This window comes from Bos grunniens, chromosome 5, assembly GCF_055505025.1.
Source record: "Bos grunniens cultivar Pamir isolate PY7600 chromosome 5, Bosgru_T2T1.0, whole genome shotgun sequence".
Classification (NCBI taxonomy): domain Eukaryota; kingdom Metazoa; phylum Chordata; class Mammalia; order Artiodactyla; family Bovidae; genus Bos; species Bos grunniens.
The window spans coordinates 28,993,874-29,009,022 of NC_141169.1; the positions used below are offsets into that span (position 1 = coordinate 28,993,874).

Here is a 15,149-nt window from a genome sequence, read left to right on the forward strand (position 1 = left end):
AGCATCATCCAGGACTCAGATGTTCAGTATTCCTCCTGAAATTACATAAAAATGCAAATGGAAAGAATCCAAGTCAAAATTATGTAACAAAACAGCACTCTATCACAAAAGCATGTTAAATTATAAGAATGTTATTTTAAAACACTGGCACTTTAAGAAAATGATAGTCTTGAAAACCACAGAATTGCCAAATTGCTCTCTAAACTGCTAAGCAGATAAACATACGACCCTAATGAATGAGCTTGAATTTTTTTAAAAAATCAAATTCAAATAAATCAGATAATTCACACTGAGATACAAAGTTTATGTATCTTATTCCCTCATGTCTATTGATTATAAAGGGGCAAACCATAATACAGGAAAATATACCTGATTTAAAGTGTGGTACACAATTTTAAAAGTTGACCCAATTAATTAAGTATCTTTAATGGAACATCTCAAGTTCCCTAAATAATCCACATTTAGATAAAAAGGAAAAGATATTTACAGCCAGCACATTTTCCCAGAGCCTCTGTCAATGTCAACAAAAAAACTTAATATGTCAGTCTTGAATTTTAAGCTCACACTTCTGGGGCTACATTCTCAGGTTTTTAACAAGGGAACTGCAAATATAACTGCCCAGCACATGGACTGTTTCACTAGTCCCTCAGGGACAGACTTTCAAAATGCTTAATTCCAATAATCCTATGCTGTGAGTAGATGGGTTAGTCTTCACTTTGTAAGTGTAACTGGGCTCTGTGAACCGGATATCAACTGATCAAGATTTGAGCCTCGGTTATGAAGGAAATCTATCTCAATTCAACTTTTATTATCCTCATCATGAGTATGCAAAGTATGTAGACAAAAGCTTTTTATCAGCTAACTATATGAAAGATAAAACACTGTAATAATCCATGCGATCAAAAATGGGCAAAAGGAAAAGACTAGCTTCTGCTCAAGGAGAAAATTTTCAGACCTTCGGAAAGGACTAGAGAAGGCAATGGCACCCCACTCCAGTTCTCTTGCCTGGAAAATCCCATGGACGGAGGAGCCTGGTAGGCTGCAGTCCATGGGGTCACTAAGAGTCGGGCATGACTGAGCGACTTCACTTTTACTTTTCACTTTCATGCATTGGAGAAGGAAATGGTAACCCACTTCAGTGTTCTTGCCTGGAGAATCCCAAGGACAGAGGAGCCTAGTGGGCTGCCGTCTATGGGGTTGCACAGAGTCAGACACGACTGAAGTGACTTAGCAGCAGCAGCAGCATGGAAAGGACAATACTAATAAAAAGTTGTATTTGTTTAGAAGCATTCAGAATGTCAACAAAACAGCTGCAATTTTTTTTTTTTTTTTTTTGCAATTACAGGGTGGTGTTCAGTTAGCAGAATAAGAATTATTTCATATAAGCTTCATCAGAGACCACTGAAGATGAAAAAAACTTCCATTCCCATATATAACTAACTTGCACTATGCACCAACAAGAACATGCTTTAAATTTCCAGGCAAATTTGCAACCCCCATATAGTACCAGGCAGGGTTAGTAGCTGTTGAAAGTATCACTGGGACAGGGCCATCTAAAGACACATTTTGGTAGTATGTTAACTATATAAAAAAAAGACACTGTGCAGTTTAAAAACAAATCTTACACAGCCTTACATTCCAGTTTTTTTCTTTGAAAGGAGTGAGCTGTCCACATGGGGGTTAAATTCTTTATAGACAAGAGAAAAAAAAACTGGGTTAGAAGCAACTTATTCATCATCTTCCTCTTCATTTTCTTTTTTAAAAAACTGTTGCCTTATTTATTTCTGGCTGCACTGGGTCTTCACTGATGCAGGCTTTTCTCTATTTGTGGTGAGTGGGGGCTACTCCCTAGTTGCAGTGCACAGGCTTCTCATTATGGTAGCTTCTCTTGCTGCAGGGCTCCAGGCTCAGGAGACTCAGTGGTTGCAGCTCTCGGGCTCTCCTCATATTCCTTCTTATTCTTGCTTTTTTCAGCCTTGACGACTCCTTTGGTTGCTGCACTGCGATAGTCACTCAGTCATGTCTGACTCTTTGCAACCCCAACTCCGAGCCACCAGGGAAGCCTACTATTAAGAGATATTTCTAAGTATAAAGACAGGTCGACTTAAAAAGTATCAGCAGATAAATGCTTGACTTTATCTTATAATCTATGAAAATACGGAAGCTTCAGGAACTAGCATGTCATCCTTGTGCAGGGCCATGCTGATCATCTGCATCGTTGCAACGTTAGTATATGCGCTCACTGTTGCCGCGCCGAGTTTCCCTTTAGCCTGGCATGCAGCAATACTCTTCTCGTACTTTCCCTCCAGCTGAGCAGTCTTCTCACAAGATGCTTGGCATCTGCTGCAGTGTTAATCCACATCTCTCCCAGTTTCTTTGCAGCTTTGCCCGTGAAGAGGCCAGGGTGTTCTCCTTTGATCTTGGACAATACTCAGAACAAAACCAGGAAAAGGCCGAAGGAGGCCTCTTGGGTACATTGGGGTCTTTGAACTGCTTTTTTGTTTCCTCTTTAGGAGGGATATAAATTTTAATTTCTTCTTCATGACGGGCCTTGTCTGTCTGCCTTTGCCATGTCTACGAATGTCCCTTTCGCTTGAGCAAACGTGGTCCTCCACCTCTCTGCACACTTAGAAAACTCTGAGACGTTGACTGAGCATCTGGGTGCTTCTTCTTGTGCTCCTCCCAGCAAGTTCACACAGAAAATGCATATGATGTTTTTCTCTTGGCTTCTTAGGATCTCCTTGGCCCATGTTTAGTTATTTTTCTGCAGCCATGCACAGGGTCACCCAGTGCTACCCGGCTCTCACTCACCCTGGTGCCATCTCTGAGAAACTCAACATACTGCGATGGCTGTGAGACCGGGAGCCAGACACAGCCTCCTCACTCTCTCCAATCTGTCAACAACCGTACATTTTGTGTCTGTCTGACAGGGTCTTTCAAAAATAGATAATCTGGGGACTTCCGTGGCAGTCCAGTTAACACTTCAAACTTCCACTGCAGGAGGCATGGGTTCTACCCCTAGCCAGGGAACTAAGATCCCACATGCATTGAGGTACAGATGGAAAAATAAAATCTGAATTTAAAAGAAATATAGAGGAGGGGAGAATATTTTAAATAATACCATAAGTGGGAATCTCTAAAGGACAACTGACCTGGTTTCTTCAATATGTAAGTTGAAAGGAAAAAAGAGAAAGACAAAAGGGAAAAACCTATATAGATTACAAGAAGCTCGAAAGGTGCATCAGTCACTTGCAATATGTAGACCTTATTTCAGTTCAGTTCAGTCGCTCAGTCGTGTCTGACTCTTTGCAACCCCATGAATCGCAGCACGCCAGGCCTCCCTGTCCATCACCAGCTCCTGGAGTTCACTCAAACTCATGTCCATCGAGTCAGTGATGCCATCCAACCATCTCATCCTCTGTCGTCCCCTTTTCCTCCTGCCCCCAATCCCTCCCAGCATCAGAGTCTTTTCCAATGAGTCAACTCTTTGCATGAGGTGGCCAAAGTACTGAAGTTTCAGCTTTAGCATCAGTCCTTCCAAAGAACACCCAGGGCTGATCTCCTTCAGAATGGACTGGTTGGATCTCCTTGCAGTCCAAGGGACTCTCAAGAGTCTTCTCCAACACCACAGTTCAAAAGCATCAATTCTTCGGCGCTCAGCTTTCTTCACAGTCCAACTCTCACATCCATACATGACCACTGGAAAAACCATAGCCTTAACTAGATGGACCTTTGTTGGCAAAGTAATATCTCTGCTTTTGAATATGCTATCTAGGTTGGTCATAACTTTCTTTCCAAGGAGTAAGCGTCTTTTAATTTCATGGCTGCAGTCACCATCTGCAGTGATTTTGGAGCCCCCCAAAATAAAGTCTGACACTGTTTCCACTGGTTCCCCATCTATTTCCCATGAAGTAATGGGACCAGATACCATGATCTTCGTTTTCTGAATGTTGAGCTTTAGGCCAACTTTTTCACTCTCCTCTTTCACTTTCATCAAGAGGCTTTTTAGTTCCTCTTCACTTTCTGCCATAAGGGTGGTGTCATCTGCATATCTGAGGTGATTGATATTTCTCCCAGCAATCTTGATTCCAGCTTGTGCTTCTTGCAGCCCAGCATTTCTCATGATGTACTGTAAACAAACAATGATAATAACCAAACATGCAAACCTGAACTGAGTGAATATTTGATATGAAGCAATTATTGTTAATTTTTAAGGTCCAATAATGATATTATGGTTATGTCCTTGGTTAGGAGTTCTTATCTTTTGGAGATTCAAGTTGAAATATTTACAGATTAAATAACATAAAGCCATGGGGGAGGGGTGTATAGGTGAAAAATAGAAATGAGTTGATAGTTATAGTTGGGTGATGGGTACATGGAGTTTTATTACATATTTTCTCTACATTTATTTTTGCTTGAAATTCTCCATAATATATTTTTAATACAAAAAATGGCCTCCTTCATGGTGTCTAGATCAGTATTTACACATAGCAGGTACTCTGTGAAAAATATGTACTGAATTGTCAGACTGCATCAGCTTTAGGGTCATCTGGGCTCCAACACCCGTTTTCAGTGCTGATATTCACCCAATATCTTACATACAATGACCGCTCACTGCCTTCTTAGGATTCCCATCAGGCCCCTCATGTAGGACATGAATAGACAGCTGATCAGAGCTGAACGCACCTGGGGTAGCAACTAAATCACAGATAGATGAGCCAATCAGATTCTCTCTCAGTGACTTGAAATAAGATGCTAGGACTTGGTCAGACAAGAAGGGGCCTTACAAATGAAAGATTTTATGGGGTGGAGGGCAAAAGTCTGCACCACATACTTTTACATGAAAAGAAGTTCAACTTCACTCACTGCAAGAGACATACAAATTGAAACTACAGTGAAAAACCATTCTGTACCCATCAAATTAGCAAAAGTTCAAGTGTAGCAACGTATATGGTTGGCAAGGTGGTGATGATCCAGGGACTCTTCATATATTGCAGGTAATAATACAAACGAGTACAGCCCTGTGGAGAGGAAGTTGGTAATACCTATCACGTACCTTGTGAGCCAGAAATCCCATTCCTAAGAATTTAAGCTCAAAAGACACCTCGAACAATACAAAACTACATAGGCACAGGGTTATTTATTACAGCATTATGGGTAAGTTACAACTGCAAAATACCGGAATATTCCTTTCTGTCTGTGTATATTCCTTGTGTCTGGCTTTTTTGATTCAAGGTTTTTTGAGATTAGTCTTTGTTGTCATGTGTATCAGAGTTCATTTCTATTATTACAGAATAGCGGTCCACCGTATGGGTATACCACAATTTCTTGATCCAGTCATCCGGTGATGGACATCTGCGTGTTTCCAGGTTTTTTACTATTATGAATAAAGTGACTATGAAAATTCATATACAAGACTGTGTGTGGATGTAGATTCTCATCTCTCTTAGGTTAATGCATGCGAGTAAAGCTTCTAGGTCACATGGTAAATATAAAACTTTACAATACAGATTTATTTTAAAAACTTCCAATTTCCCCCAAAGTGGTTCCAATAGCAATATATGAGCATTTTAGTCATCCATATTTTTGTCAATGATGTTATTGTCCTTCTCTTAATTTTAGCCATTCTACTGAGTGTAATGGTATATCATTATGGTTTTAATATGAATTTCCTGATGATTAATGTTCTGGAGCATCTCTTTTATGTGATTATTTGCCACTAGTATATCTTATTGGTGAACCAGGGCTTCATGGAGAAATTGTTCATTCCAGAGCTAAAACATCATAGCAGCAGCAGATTCCTTGGCATGTATACACACCTTGCGACTTGCAACCGAGGCTTCCAGACTTGAACCACTCTGAACTGACCTCCTGGAGGGCAGAAATTGTATTCTTTTTTGTTGCCTCCCCTTCCCCAGGGTGTGGCACTTAATGGACGCTCACAGTGGTTTGTTGGAATGAATTTATTTCTGTAGTTCTGTTAATGTCTTACTACCTGGAAATACACAGGTTCCATCCCTGGGTCAGAAAGATCCCTGGAGAAGGGAATGGCTACCCATTCCAATATTCTTGCCTGGAGAATCCCATGGACAGAGGAGCCTGGTGGGCTACCATCCACGGTGTCACAAAGAGTCGGACATGACCGAAACGACTTAGCACACACGCATGCACCTAGAAATCCAAAGACCCAAGAGAACATATTGAAAACACAAAGAACTTCTTGGCGATGGATGTTAGTATTTTGTTTGTCTCTTGCCTCCATAGACAGCCCACCACCTGGCCTCTTTCCTCCGCCATTGTGTTTCCCTTTGGCTTGTAACTTCCTCCCAGTATCAGGCAGTAAGATACCAGCCACCGAAGAACACACTATTCCCGGTGTCAGTTTCAGACATCCTGTTTTTCTATGACAGTTGTCACTTAAATAGGGGTCTAGTTTCCTGACTTGAGCAGCTTATTCCCATGCTGGGCATGCATTCTTAGCAGTGATACAGCTGATTGGCACTACAAGATAGCTGGACTTTCTCCGCCCAGGGCAGGGGGAGAAGGTTGGAAGGTAAATATTTCACTATTGCAAAGGGTACAACCCTTTGGGTAAGTGGAAAGCAAAAGCACTCAATGATTTCTTGTGTAAACATATCAGTTATCTATTGCTGCATAATAAACTTCTCAAAATTTAGTAGCTTAAAACATTGGAAATCCCCATAGACAGAGGAGACTGGAGGGCTAAAGTCCATGGGGTTGTAAAGGGTTGGACACTATGGAGCAACACTTTTAAAACATCAACAATTAATTATTTATCCATTCTGTGAGTTTAAAGGACAGTTCTTATGTTGGTCTGGCCTGACCCCACTCATGCAGCTGCATTCTGGACTCGATGGAACGGAATGACCTCACTTGTTGTCTGGGACCTTGGGTGCAATGGCTGGAATGTTTGAAAGAAATGGGCCTCTCTCTCCACTGGCTCTCATATCGTGGACTTCTCAGCATAGTGGTTTCAGGCCCAAATCCCAAGAGGACCAGAGTAGGAGCTGCTAGGTCTCTTGAGACTTGCTTAGAAGTCATACATAACCTCTGCTATGTTCTATTGGCCAAAGCCAATCAAAAGGCCAGCCCAGATTCAAGGGGTAGAGAACTAGACTCCATCTCTTGGTAGGAAGAGCAGCAAAGAACTTGTGGCCATTTTAATCCACCACATGATCTGATAATAGTAGCATAACCCAAGTGCTATGAGACCAAATGTATAAAAAAGTGTCAGAACAGAGCTGAAGTGTGGATAGGGAACACAAGTGAACTAAAACTTGTTTTTGTTTTTCTGGCTGTGGGGTACCTAGGTTATTTTGTTTTATTTCTAGAAAGAAAATGTCAAGAAGAGAATTGTGAGGGTGGTGGAGAGAGTTCAGATCACCAAGACACAATAGAAGGAGCTAGAGCTGTTTGTCCTGGTGATGAAAAGGCTCAGAGGATATGGGGAACTGATTCCAAATGTTTAGAAGACGTACTAGTACTAATAGGTACTACTATTAGGAGCTTGTTTTTGTGCTACCAGAAAGCAGAACTAGAACCAGGAGGTAGACATTTCAGGGAAGCAGATTTTCCTTAATTTAAGAGAGAACTAACAATCAGAGAAGTACATAAATGAGATGAACTACCACAAAAAATGGGCTTCCCTGGTGGCTCAGAAGGTAAACAATTTGCCTGCAACACAGGAGACCCAGGTTCAATCCCTGGGTTGGGAAGATCCCCTGGAGAAGGGAACGGCTACCCACTCCAGTATTCTTAGCTAGAAAATTCCAAGGACATAGGAGCTTGGTGGGCTAGTTCACAGGGTCACAAAGAGTTGGACACGACTGAGTGACTAACACTGACTTTTTCACCACAAGAAATAGTGAACCACTCTCCACTGTGGTATGGAAGCAGATGTTGGTGACCACTGTTCTAGAAAGTAGGAGTTATTCATGCATCTGGTGGGGCCTCTGGGATTCCTCCCAACTTTGAGATTTGATGATGCCACTCCCTTCTATTGTTACTGTGGGGCCTCTGTGATATTCACGTTACCCAACTGCTAGTTCCCTGGGCAGTTTCCAGAACCTCTATGCTGCCAGTGGCCTGAGCTCTGCAAAGCCCCAAGTGACAGCTGGGTGGCACAGGCCTGCACCCATCCTTCCTGAAGTTCTCTGACAGTTTTGTTCCTTCAGTTTGCTATTGTTCTAAGATTTGCTTCTGATGTTTTCCAGGAGGTGAAAACGATCCATCTTACCCTGTCTGGGGTGGATGTGTTTCTTGCAGCCCAGAGACAACCACCAACATTGACTCCTTTATTTTTAATTACTTATTTGGCTGGGCTGGATCTTAGTTGTGGCATGCGGGATCTTTTTGTTGCAGCCTTTGGGTTTCTCTAGCTGTGGCGCGAGGGCCTCTCTCTAGTTGTCCGCAAGCTAAGTAGTTGTGGTGCGTGGGTTTAGTTGCCCCAGGCATGTGGGATCTTAGTTCCCCAACCAGGGATGGAAACCAAGTCCCTTGCATTGGAAGGCAGATTCTTTTTTTGTAACGTATTTCTTTTCGGCTGTGCCGGGTCTCGTTGCTGCATGCGGGCTTTTCTTTAGTTGCAGTGAGTCGGGGCTACACTGTAGTCGTGGTGCACAGGCTTCTCGTGGCAGCAGCTTCCTTTGTTGCAGAGCACAGGCTGTAGGGTGCTCCGGCTTCAGTAGCTGTGGCACATGGGCTCAGTAGTTGTGGTTCCTGGGCTTGAGAGCACAGGTTCAATAGTTGTGACGCACAGGCTCAGTTGCTTCGCAGCATGTAGAATCTCCCCAGACCAGGGATCGAACCCGTGTTTCCTGCATTGGCAGGTGGATTGTTTACCACTGAGCCACCAGGGAAACCCTAAGCTGAGTGAGATCTCTTTCTTCCTGTGTTTGAAGATTTTTCCACCTCAGCGTGCCGTCTTCTCTCACTACTCTGCATCCACAGAAGGCAAGGCTGTCTCTCCTTCCTGCTTAGTTTAGGGGGAGGTGGGCTGTGGCAAGGCAGCTCCTGCATCTCCTCTGGAGCATGTTTGCCAGAGACCTGCTTTTAGCAAGCTGCTCAACCCTGTGCTGTTTCAGTGTGTGTTCTGCTTGCTGGTGGTTGTCTGTAAGTCTTGCCGGTTTGGAGTTATGAAGACTTCTGGGGGTAGAGAAGAGGCTTGGGGACTCCCTCTGCTCAGCTGCCAGAAAACCATTTCCCAACATGGGGTCTGGGCTCTTGCTGCTGCAGCTAATGGGAAAGGACGGCTGTGGATCTCACCATCTGTCAGCCAGCGGGAGGGAGGAGCAGGGACCCAGCTCATTCATGCTCCCTCTTTGTAAGAGCAAGAGCTGAGGGTGGTCTGCATCACCTTCGCCTTTCACTCCCAAACCATTGGCCAGAGCTCAGGCAAGAGATCTACCTGGCTTTAAGAAGGCTAGCACCTCTCTAATTTTGGAAGAAGAGGAGACTAGGTACGGGGGGACAGCAGGATTCTCCACCCACTCTCGCCCTCCAGTTGGTGTCTAATACAGTAGTATAAATATGCACATTTTTGCAAGGAAAAAAATAATAACAAAGTGATACACTTAGAGCAGCAGAATTTTAAAAATATAAAGATCAGCAACTTGTGGTGCCAGAGAGCAAGGAAGTGCTCAAAAATAAAAAAGATGTCAGATCGAGGAACTAGCTTGAAAGAACACCCAGTGGCTAAAGCTGGGACAATCTGGGTGATGAAATTGGTAGTGTGGTATGGATTATAACCCAAAGCATTGAATATGCATGACATCTTTGCATAAATTAATGATTCAGCATATGGATTCTTGTTGTTTAGTTGCTAAATCATGTCTGACTCTTTTGCAACTCCAAGGACTGTAGCCCACCAGGCTTCTCTGTCCATGGGATTACCCAGGCAAGAATACTGGAATGGATTGCCATTTCCTTCTCCAGGGGACCTTCCCGACCCAGTGATCAAAACTTCATCTCCTGCATTGCAGGCAGATTCTTTACAGCTGAGCCACAAGGGAAGCCTTTATATGGATAGGGGACAAAAGGCAAACATCCCTTACAGAAGAATTCCAAATAATACAAGTAGACACTCCACCCTTAGTAGGTGGAGCTTAATTCTCGCTTCTTGTGGGCTGAACCTGGTGAATACAGAATGGAAAGGAGGGAAACAGCCATTTCACAGTGGAGAAACCTGGCCAACACTACCTTAACCAAGGGATCAAGGTTAACATCACCAGTGATGAGTCAGGGCAATATCTTCTACTTCAACAGGCTGTGATAGGAGGCCCTTCATCTCTTCAGGGCTCTTCCTAAAAGCTCATAACCCCACTCTGACCATGAGAAAAACACCAGAAAAATCCTACTTCTGGCTGGTTTGTGGATTGGGGGACATTCTGTAAAGTATCTTATACCAATACTCCTCAAAATAGCCAAGGTCATGATAAACACTATCACAGACCAGAGATGGTTAAGGAGACATGGTAATAAGTGCAAGACAGTGTCCTGGTTTGGATCCTGGAACTAAACGCTGTAAAAACAGCTGGAATCCACATAGAGCCTGCTGCTGCTGCTCTTGATAAGTCGTTTCAGTCATGTCCGACTCTGTGCAGCCCCACAGATGGCAGCCCACCAGGCTCCCCCGTCCCTGGGATTCCCCAGGCAAGAACACTGGAGTGGGTTGCCATTGCCTTCTCCAGTCCAGGAAAGTGAAAAGTGAAAGTGAAGTCGCTTAGTCGTGTCTGACTCTTTAGCGATCCCATGGACTGCAGCCCACCAGACTCCTCCGTCCTAGAACTTAGTTAAAAATAATATACTGGGACTTCCCTGGAGGTCCAGTGGTTAAGACTTTGCCTTCCAATGCAGAGGTTACAGGTTTGATTCCTGGTGGGGAAGCTAAGATCCCACATGTCTCATGGCCGAAAAACCAAGACAGAAAGTTGAAGCAACACTGTAACAAATTCAGTAAAGATTAAAAAAAATAATAAGATACCAATGTCCATTTCTTTTGACAAAGTACCATTTTACGAAGTTTTAACAAAGTACTATTGTATTGTATTGGAGAAGGAAATGGCAACCCACTCCAGTGTTCTTGCCTGGAGAATCCCAGGGACAGAGGAGCCTGGTAGGAGGCTGTCTATGGGGTCGCACAGAGTTGGACATGACTGAAGTGACTTAACAGCATTGTATTGTAAGACGCTAAAGTTAGGGGAAACGGGGTGGGGGTATATGGGGACTCTCTATATTTTATCTTTACAATGTTTCTAAAAAATCTAAAATTATTTCAAACTAAAAAAATCTATTACTATATATGTATAGGTACGTTTTGTTTGTTGTTATTCTTGAGTCACTAAGTTGTGTCTGACTCTTGAAATACATCCCCAAAGGATTTTGTACCTGTCTAAAAATTCCTCCTAAAACTAAGTTAACAGAGTGGTTCCAAATAGGAAAAGGAGTACGTCAAGGCTGTATATTGTCACCCTGCTTAGTTAACTTCTATGAGAAACGCTGGACTGGAAGAAGCACAAGCTGGAATCAAGATTGCCAGGAGAAATATCAATCACCTCAGATATGCAGATGACACCACCCTTATGGCAGAAAGTGAAGAGGAACTAAAAAGCCTCTTGATGAAAGTGAAAGTGGAGAGTGAAAAAATGGGCTTAAAGCTCAACATTCAGAAAACGAAGATCATGGCATCCGGTCCCATCACTTCATGGGAAATAGATGGGGAAACAGTGGAAACAGTGTCAGACTTTATTTTTCTGGGCTCCAAAATCACTGCAGATGGTGACTGCAGCCATGAAATTAAAAGACGCTTACTCCTTGGAAGGAAAGTTATGACCAACCTAGATAGCATATCCAAAAGCAGAGACATTACTTTGCTAACAAAGGTCCATCTAGTCAAGGCTATGGTTTTTCCTGTGGTCATGTATGGATGTGAGAGTTGCACTGTGAAGAAAGCTGAGTGCTGAAGAATTGATGCGTTTGAACTGTGGTGTTGGAGAAGACTGTTGAGAGTCCCATGGACTACAAGGAGATCCAACCAGTCCATTCTGAAGGAGATCACCCCTGGGGTTTCTTTGGAGGGAGTGATGCTAAAGCTGAAACTCCAGTACTTTGGCCACCTCATGCAAAGAGTTGACTCATTGGAAAAGACTCTGATGCTGGGAGGGATTGGGGGCAGGAGGAGAAGGGGAAGACAGAGGATGAGATGGCTGGATGGCATCACTGACTCGATGGACGTGACTCTGAGTGAACTCCGGGAATTGGTGATGGACAGGGAGGCCTGGCATGCTGCGATTCATGGGGTCGCAAAGAGTCGGACACGACTGAGTGACTGAACCGAACTGAACTGAACTGAGGGACTCCTTTTAATTCAGATGGATCTTCAAAAGAACTCAATTCAGGGACTTCCCTGGCAGTCCAGTCTCTCAAGAAAGAGGAAATTCTTTTCTCCTGGGATCTCACAATTTAGTTGGAGAGAAAACTAACATATCTACTGCATAACCATGACATAGATATATAGCACCATTTAGGGAAGTGTAAATGAAGGTCTATGAGAACTCAGTGAAAAGATTTGCTTCTAGCTGCAGGAATCCGGGAAGGCTTCACGGAGGAAGTGACATTTAAAATGGACTCTGAAAGATGAGTAGGACTTGAATAGGATTCTGGAGTCCTTCCGCCGTTGGCTCTAGTCCCCAGGACTAGCTGCTGTTCATACGTCTCTCCAGCAGAGGGCAGGCTGAGCAAAGATGGGCTAGAAAGTCCTATCTTTTAGTCAAGTCTCTCAGGGTGGTGTCAGCACTCCCTGAACTGACTGGACAGTTTTTCAGTTTTCTTGCTAAAAACAGTGAGTCCTCGCTACACTTGTTTTGGAGTTATTAGACTCAAGTGTGTGCTCCATATTTACACCTTTGGCTTCGCCTGAAATTGATATACCGAGTTTGCATTTTCTATCAGTTTCCTGTAGGTCAGGGCAGTCAGAAGTCTGGTACCACCTCTCCTTGGGTCCTAATGATGTCCTTTCTAGAGAAGTCGGGCCAGGCAGATTTCAGTGGTCCAGGCTGGGCAAGGTGAAAGGAATGCTTCTCTAGGTTGCCATGGAAAGAGGTCTCCCGCATTGTAGACAGACACTTTACTGTCTAAGCCATCAGGGAAGTCCCAGCTTTCCCCACCACCCCTTATTTTTTCCGTTCTCCATAAAGAATTGAAGATTGCTTTGGTGCTTGAACTTTCTGCTGTCTTAGGTCAAGTGGTTTACTAAGGAAACATTCCCACTTCTGTAAGGAGCTGTGGAAAGCAGAATAGGGAAGGAGAAGCTAGTATCTGACTTCAGCTGAAGTCCCAACCTCAGTCTGATCCTGTGGTGAGCTCAGGAATATAACTGGTAGCCATCTTGGGGCAAAGGGACTGTTCCTTCCTATACCTGCACCCATCAGTCACTGGCTGCCACTGCCCCAGGGGACATAGTAAACTCACAGGCACTGCCAGCTTCTTGGTGCCTCTGGGTGAGGGACCTTCTGGAATGCTTGTGTTATACTCTGCAGACTCTTGTTGGCAGGAACCCTTAGGAGTGAACACAGCAGCCAGGGGTGGATAGGGAGCCGGTGAGAGGGATCTGAGGGGGCCAGTGGCAGCACTCCCAGCGTCTACTGCTCTCTGCAAGGCCCCTTCTGTTGATCAGGCTCCCCATGACCGAGGACTTTGTACCCCCCAGGGAGAGCCTCTGGGAAACCAATGAAGGTTTCAAACCCTCCCTTAAGAGGCATTTCCCAGGATCTCAGCACACTTAGGAGCATAGACTTCATTGCAGGGCTCTCTTCACCATCCCCGAGGCATTTCCCAGGATCTCAGCACACTTAGGAGCATAGACTTCATTGCAGGGCTCTCTTCACCATCCCCGAGTCTCTCCTTGCCCAGCTCCTTGAAACTTATCCTGCCAGAGTTCTCTACTCCCAGGGATTGTCACTTCAGAAACCCCCTGTTGGACTTTCCTAGTGATAGGAATCTGCCTGCCAATGCAGGGGACATGGGTTCGATCCCCAGTTCGGGAAGATCCCACAACTACTGAGCCAGCACTGTAGAACCTGCGAACGGCAACTACGGAGCCGCCTCGCTGAAACTACTGAAGCCCGCCTGCTTAGAGCCCATGCTTTGCAACATAAGAAGCCATCTCAAAAGAAGCCTGAGCACCGCAACTAGAGAGTAGCACCTGCTCGCTACAACTAGATAATGCCCACACACAGCAGCAGAGGCCCAGCGTACACAAAAATAATGTTTTTAAAAAAGAAAAAAGCCCCGTGTGTGTATGAATGGCAGAGAATGCTCCAAGAGGTGTACATTTTATCCCACTGACCCTCTGTTTCACTGAAGAGTAAGTTCTTTGAAGGGCAGGGCTGGGTCCAATCACTATTCAGGCAGCTTACTATGGAGTCTCCCCCTGTGGTTCATAGACGTTCAGCGTCAGACTAACAGGAAGTGCTTGTAAAAATATTAACCCTCCTTCCCCTCCATATAAAATGAAGAAGTCTGGGAATCTGTTTTTTTCACAAGTTCCCTATGTGACTGGTGCTCATTAAGCATGAGAACCACTCCTGAGCATCCAGGGGCAGGTTGGGGTTCTCCATAGAATTTTCATAGGTGGCTGACTCCCTCAGTGGCTAAGATGGTAAAGAATCTGCCTGCGATGCAGGAGACCCAGGTTCAGTCCCTGGGTTGGGAAGATTCCCTGAAAAAGGGCATGGCAACCCACTCCAGTATTCTTGCTTGGAGAATCCCATGGACAGAGGAACCTGGCGGGCTATAGTCCATGGTGTCGCACAGAGTCAGACACAACTAAGCGACCAACACTTTTTCACTTTCACCACCCCACCCAGCATTCTGTCCCTTATATCTGCTTGACTCTCTCAAGCAGGTATAAAACAATAGCATTGATTACCTTATTTGTTTTGTCTGTTGCTTCTAGCCTCTCCCCGTTCCCATTAGAACTAATAAGCTTCATGAGGGCAAAGATCTGTGTCTCCCTGACCAGGATACTCCAGTGCCTGGATGGCAGCATCTACAGCTGCAGGTGTTCAGGGAATATTTGTTGCATGAATAAATGAAGCATTTCTGCAGAGAGGCATCAGTGCAGCTGAAGA

The 15,149-nt window shown here is 44.3% G+C and overlaps 1 non-coding gene and 1 pseudogene across 1 annotated transcript; both read right to left on the minus strand.

The window, feature by feature from the left end:
• Window positions 1-2,147: 2,147 nt before the first annotated feature.
• LOC147371579 (high mobility group protein B1 pseudogene) lies at window positions 2,148-2,750 on the minus strand (annotated as a pseudogene).
• On the minus strand, window positions 2,151-2,254 carry LOC147371580 (U6 spliceosomal RNA). The gene has a single exon (XR_015165023.1). It is a non-coding gene; the product is annotated as a U6 spliceosomal RNA (small nuclear RNA).
• Window positions 2,751-15,149: the final 12,399 nt, after the last annotated feature.